Source organism: Camellia sinensis, unplaced genomic scaffold (genome assembly GCF_055761805.1).
Source record: "Camellia sinensis isolate YWXY unplaced genomic scaffold, ASM5576180v1 Unanchor3, whole genome shotgun sequence".
Classification (NCBI taxonomy): domain Eukaryota; kingdom Viridiplantae; phylum Streptophyta; class Magnoliopsida; order Ericales; family Theaceae; genus Camellia; species Camellia sinensis.
This window is the reverse complement of record NW_028129178.1, coordinates 21,668,187-21,675,519: the sequence shown is the minus strand read 5'-3', so window position 1 is coordinate 21,675,519 and position 7,333 is coordinate 21,668,187.

The following is a 7,333-nucleotide window of genomic DNA, read 5'->3' as shown; positions in this document are numbered from 1 at the left end:
ATTGTGTAGGTCGTGAATGCTAATAACAATGACTTTTTAAAGGCTTGCAATGTTAGCCGTAGATAATAAAACTTTTTATAACATGCATATGGCATGCCGTTAATAAATTAATTATAAAAATATTGAACATTTCACGACGCACAAAAAGTCAGTCGTTAAAAATTACACTTTCCACGACGTACAAAAGCCAGCCATTTAAAATATTATGCTTTCCACGACATGCAATTGCTGTCGTGAAAGATATGATCAGGAAAATAATAATAATAATACAAAAATGTTTCAACCCCATTTTCCCCCACCCCCTTTGACCACCTCTCTCTCTTTCATTGGTTACATTTTTTTTTCCTGCTCCTCTAATCACCATCCGCCACGTGTGTATGGAGTGATAGAGGTGGCGATTGGAGGAGGTCTCTATCATGGCTCATAATAATAATAGAATAAAGGTTGAGACCCCCTTTGGGGGTCACCCCCTTGACCCCTTTAGTTTTGATTGGTCAACTTTTTCTTTTTTTATTTTTTCTTCTCACCCAATCCCCAACCTCCATGTGTGTGAGAGATTATGGGGTGGATGTTCTAAGGGAGTCTAAATCAATGCCCATAATGCCAAAATAAAAATTTCGAGCCCTAAAATGAAAAATTTAGCGGCAAATTAAGCCCCCCCAAAAAAATAAAAAATCCAAAACAACACCAGCACCATCAAAATTAAAAGAAATAAAAATGAAGAGACACATATGGAGAATAACATAACCATTTTCTCCATCATCAACTGAAGTTCGTCGGCGACCAGTGCTTCCGTCGGCTACTATTACTTCCATCGGCCTCCTTTTTTTCCATTGTCAGGTATGTAATTACATCATTCTTTGTATCGCAGTGGCTCTTCTAAGTCCTCTTTGTCCAAATTTGAGGTAATTCGTGATGAGGCATAAGGAAATTGAAGCCAATGCCTCAACACTTTGAAGCTATTTTCTGAATCTTTGAAACTATTTTCTGAATCTTTGAAGCTTTTTTTTTTTTTTTTTTTTGGGTAAATGAATCTTTGAAGCTATCTAATATCTATCTATGTTTTTCTCGCATGGCCCTAAAGTTGTTCAACATCAATCAGTTTAGGGTAAAGAGAAGTTGTGACTTTTATTCTTGAACAGAGCTTCGATTCTTCTTCTTCTTCAACATAGCTTCGACTTGCAGCCCTAACAGGTTAGTTTCAACTTCTTCTTCTTCTTCTTCTTCTTCTTCTTCTTCTTCTTCTTCTTCTTCTTCTTCTTCTTCTTCTTCTTCTTCTTCTTGTAATTTGAAAATACTGCTACAAAGTTCGGTTTTCATTATTTATTTATTTATTATTGTCATTATTGAGTTCAAGCATGTGTTGTTGATGAATTTCACCTATCTTTCTCCATTTTTCTAGTTTTGTTTTTTAATCTAACATTGTGGTATGAATTACTTTTGACAAATTTGGTCAGATTTGTTAAGTTGATCCCAGTCCTCCTAAGGAAGATGGCTTAGAAGAATGCCCTTGTTCAGAAATTTCCTAGTGCTGAAATTCTTGGCTGCACAACCGTGATTTGTTCTCAGCTTCATTCTTCGTCTCAATTGATGAAATGTAAGGAAGCTAGTTACAAGGGTTTTGATTTTTCTGAATTTTCTTTTTCAATTTTGTGGCTGAGAATCTGTAATCTAATGATGAATTATGTGTTAAGGGGAGCTAGTTACAAGGGTTTTGATTTTTGTGGATAATTTGTAAATCTAATGATGAATTGTCTGTTTACTTTGTCATATTCTATTGAGAATTTGCCATATTTACTTCACAAATGATTATTCTCGTAATTTTCTACAATCCTCAGCAATCAAAATAGCATTGATTATTATTATTATTATTATTATTATTACTTTTGAATTGAAATATAAAGTGCTTTAGTAGATGTTTAATATTCTGTTGGGAATGGACACATTTCATTATGCAGGATAATATGTGTAGACACCCCATTTTTGACCGTCCTCAAGACTTGGACGTCACCGTTTGAACACTCGGTGATTATCCATGTTTGTGTTCGTTTGGAGTTCCCGGAGGTCTCGGCCCGCGCGCCCCGCCTCAGGATCCCCGAACTCGACCGTTTAGTGTCTGGTTTTGCACCAAACACTTGCATCTTGCCTTTGAGAGGCAGAGTGGGGCTTGTAGACCATCCCCACCCTTCACCGGCAGTGGCTAGATGCCACCGGCTAGTTTTTGCTGCCACCGGCAATTTAGTTTGCCGGTCGGCACTATTTGTTGCCGGTCAGCACTTTTTTGTGCCGGTCGGCACTTTGTTTGGCCAAGATGGCATTTTTTGCCGGCCGATTGCTGTTCATCTGCTTTTGCAGATATTTTTGGACAGCTGTATAACTTTTGCTCCCCTCCATACACGTGTATGGAGGGATCTCCCTCTTGCAAAGCTTGTTTGGTAAGCTTTACAAGAGGCTTATAGAGAGGACTCTCTCTAAGGCAAGAAAAGGAGGCTTAGACATTTTTGAGGGAGAGAAATACAGAGAAGAGCTCTGGTTTTTCTAGGGTTAGGGTTAGATATACACTTTCTATCTCTATTTCCCTCTCATTTTGCACACTAGGTGTTTTGTGCCTTACTATTGCACACAAACACCTAGTGTTTCACCTTCCTCTTGGAGCTGAGGTTCCAAAGAGTGTGTTTTGAGATTTTGGTGTTAGATTCAAGCTCAAGAAGGCCATTGGAGCATCATTGTTGAAGAGGACTACAAGGGTAAGAAACTAGTCCCTTTTTTCCCTTATTTTTGCTTTGATTTTATACCTATCTTAGAGCTGTTTTTGTGCTTGTTGTATAACATAAAAAAGTTCTGTTTTTAGGCCCTCTTTATTGTTTATTAAGAGTGTTTTGTTGTTTGAGGGGTGTTGACCACCCTTAGGCCTCAAAAGGCCTCATTTTGAGCCATTTTGTGCTAGCTCCGGGATTTTGGTGTTGAGGTCTCTTCACCACTGAAATCTTGAGGGATTTCAGTGGTGAAGATGATCCTTTGAAGTCCCAAGAAGGAGAGGGCCACCCCCTATCCTTGTTGTCCTTGAAAAGGGCACATTTTGGCCTTCCTAAGGAAGCCTATGCTTGAGTGTGTGTTGAGCATGTTTGGTTTGTTTTTCATGCTTATATATCCATGATATAACATGATTTAAAGTTGGTTTTGGAACCTTATGCATGTTTAGCATAGTTGCCATGTAATGCCATGTTTGTGCCTTAACATGATCTAGGTTGTTAGCCTTAGTTGGAGCATGTTTTAGGCTTGCATTTGTGAAGATTATGTGCTTATTTTGCCATGCTTTAGCTCTGTCCATAGTCGTTTGGGCCGATCTTTGCATGCCTTATATGGCTCCTTTGCATTTAGGCTTGTTGGCTTTGAGTATGTGCATGTGTAGCATGCCATCTTTGCATGAATTTGATGAATTGGGATCATCTTGCATGCTATTTCAGTCCCATTTCCATGCTCGTTTGATTGCCTCGCATGCCTCTTTAATGCTTTGAAAGCATGTGTTGCAATGCTCCATGTTTTGGCCATGGTATATGCCTTTGTGTTTGGGCCATTTAGATGCCATCTAAGGGGTCCTTTAGGTTTGTTTTAACATGCTAAACCTCTGATTTTGGTCTCTCTTTGCATGCCTTGTTTGGTCTTGCTTAGTGTAGTTCAATGCCTCATTGATTTGCTTTGAACGCTTAGGCCTTTCGGTGCATGTTTTGGCTTGATTTATAACTTGATTTGGCATCATTTTATAAACATAATTTTAGAGTTCATGTTGCATGCTAATTAGCCCATGATCCCTCCTTTCAAGTGTGCTTGAATGTTGTTTAATTCATGCTTAAGTGTTGGTCCTTATGTGCATGTGTGTGTGCATGCCATTTAGCCCTCACCTCTTAGCACATTGGCTACTGTTTTAGGCCTTTTTTTAGAGCCGCCTAATTCATGTTTAAGTCCATCTTTGCACTCATTTGTATTGCCATATGCATGCTTGTATGCTTGCATGAGTTGATTGCCATGCCATGTTGCATTCCTAGCTTGTATGCCTAGGTTGCATTGCATTTCGCATGCATGCCTTGTTCCTTGAATTGGTGATAGGAATTGGGCCTTATTTGTTTGATTGGTGTGCATACATTTGAAATCAAAGATGCATACTCGGTTCTTTGGGCCACCATGCATGGAAATGCATGATTGGTGGTCCAAGAACCGAGGCACATGTCCCTTTGAGTCATCACAATGATAAGAGACATGGTTGATGCATACATGCCTTGAAATATGCTGCCATGCCTTGTTTTGCCCTTTGTTGCTGTGAGTTGCAGGTTCTGCAGGAATACTCTGCCGACCGGCAGTGTAATGTGCCGACCGGCACATTTTTCTCTGCCGACAGACCCTATTTTGTGCCGATGGCTATACTACACTGCCGGTGGAAGTTTCATTCAGCCGGTGATGATCCCCTCTGTCCAAGGATGTAGTCCTGAGGCTTTGACAGCCTCCAGAGGAGGAAAGGAAGGAAAACAGAGGCAGCTTGCGCATGGTGGCGCGTCTCCCGAGACGCTTTCCTGCTTTAATTAATTTAATTTAATTTGATTAATTAAATTAGTTAATTTGTAATATTAATTAGCTTGCGTAGTTAGTTAATTTGTAATATTTATTCGGTCCCTCCGAGCGAGGGCAAATCTGTAATAAGTGTGTGTGGGTGTGTGTATGTCTTCCATCCCCACTTCTTCCTTCCCTTTTATTTACCTGCTTATGATGGTAGATTAGGGCACATTTATTTTAGCATACCTTATGCTATGCATGCGTGCATTCATGCATTTGTTGACATGCATTAGGCTCGGTACATCACGCTAACTGCATTTGTACTTCAATTCCAAATTGAATACGTGCATCAACTGATCGCATTTCATATGCCATGCTTAGGTTAGCCGAGCCTATCTAATTGCATCCTGTATGTGCTGCATTAGCCACTTTTAACATGAACTAGGACATGCATGTTTGCTAACTAGTTTACTGTTTTGGCACGGAGTACGATGTAAGTATTTTTGCTTTAGCATCCAGCATGCGTGTGAGTGTTGCCATGACAGTATGCTTGCCATGCGGCTAAGTGCTTACATGAGATAAACTGCTTGAATGCCTGTGGGTGGAGGTCAAATTGCTTAAATTGGGATAATGCGTTAAAACTGCGATTTTTTTTTAAGCCCACTAGATAGTGGCAAAACCATCTTTTCCAAAAGCCCACTTGAAGGTGGCAAAACCTGCATTTTAGCCTACTTACGAGTAGCAAACCATTTTCAAAACAAACATGAAATGTTTTGTTCCAATTTGGGTGATTTGGTCTATACTTGTTTGCTGTGCGCACAACATAGTAATTCTAGGCTAACAATTGGTTTAAGAACACATAAAGTTTTCAAAAACGGATATCACGGTTAGTAGAGGCCGGTTTTTGGACCGGGCGAAAGGGGGTGCTCATAGCTGACCTTCCCCGATCGTACCCAAGCTCCCGAGCCGAGACAACTCCGGTGATGACGGACATGTGGCCTTCGGCACCGAGTCAGGGTTTCCTAAATTCCCCCATTTTAAAATATTTAGGTGGCGACTCTGTATCTGGCAAAGCAGTCCATGTTTGGCACTACTTTTTCAAAAATTTGTTTCTCAAAACGATTTGCCAGATTTGGACTCTTTGGTTCAGATTAAGAACCGTGACACAAATCGAGTCCGAACTGTAGCATGAGGCCCCCGCGGGCGCTGTCTACAGTTTCTGGCGACTCTGCTGGGGAATTTAGAGAGCTTGACTCGAACTCATGATATCCTGTTTTGATTTCATTTATGTGTTTCTTTGCATTGCATGTGCATTGGTGCGCCTAGGAACACAGTGTTTGCCATCTGCCATTCCTGAACGGTTTGCCGGAGGCTTGTCTTGTCAAGGCATGTCCATAAGGCTGACCGGCTATGGGCTCTGACAGCATGGGAACACAAACCCCGGTTTTTTTTTCCGGGGCACCCTTTTTGACCATTCGACCTAGTGCATATTCGGAATCCATAGTGACCATTCCAAGCTAGGACAGGTTGCTTACCCGATTATAGGTTGTTTGAAACCGCTGTGTGCGTAGTGAAACCCTAGTTCCTGACAAAATAGGACAGGGAAACCCTACCCCAACATAGGGGTGTTTTGTTCTCTTTTACTTGCTATGTGCTTTTAGAGTGTTGCTCTACAGGAACGCACATGTCAGTTTGCAAGTTTGAGTATCAAACCTGGGGACACGAGTATCAGTATCAGTTGTAGGAATCAGTTATCCGCGGGTATCGGTTCAGTTTTCGGGAACAGAAATTTGGGAACAGTGATCAGCAGTAGGGTACAGTTGTTTAGCTACACCCGTGTTTGATCAGTTTGGGCTGAAATGCTGTCTGTTTTTCCTTTCAGTTCAAAGAGTCGCAGAGTTGAAACAGAATAGCCAGTGTCCCCCTTTGCTGAGGCAAGATTTATGGCGGCACAAAGTTCAGAAGAAATTATGGTTATGGCAGCTGTATCGGAGCAGGGGACCGCTCCGCAGAGTGAGGCCAATATCAGTATGTCATACCCGCCCAGGTCGCCCGTTGTGCACCCGGTTTGGGCTCCCCAGTTATACCAGGCTCGTGAGCCCACCACCTTCGAATTGATGGGGATGATAGGCGATCTCCAAAGGTCTGTGGCAGACCTCGCCTATGGAATGTCGGCTTCACCGCCAGCGGCACCGTATGCCGGGAATTTTGTACCACAGGAGCCCCCGCTACTGGGGCGGATTGTGATAGAGCTCAGCCAACCAGAGGTGGCTTCCGGCTATAGCCACGACATGTCAGCACCAACCCAGACCCTCGATCAGGCTGAGGCCAGGGGAAAGGACAAGGCAAAGATAGACGCCGACCCCATTGAGCAACTGCTGTGGGCAGTCGAGGCTTTGAAGGCCAGAGGGATGAACAAACAACAAACATCTGCAATAGTGACCAAAGCTGTAGATGATGCTTTCCCCGCTCCAACCAAGGGCAGTTCAAGCCAGACAGAAAACCGGGATGGGCCCCGTCATGCCCAGACAGTTCCTATTGTTCCCAACCCTGCACCGGGAAAGGTTCAAAAAGCCAAGGCAGCGCCAGCCGATCCTTTCGCCAGCGCATCTGGCAAGAATCCTCAAACTGCAAAGTACCTGCCCCGAGGGCGCAGGGTCTTTCACGACCTCCACATGCCTTTGTCTAGGGCATTGCTAATACTGGCAAAGAATGGGCATCTTAAGCCTTTGGAGCCCCGGCCACTCCCGAAGAATCTCCCCACCACCCATGATGCTACCTTGTA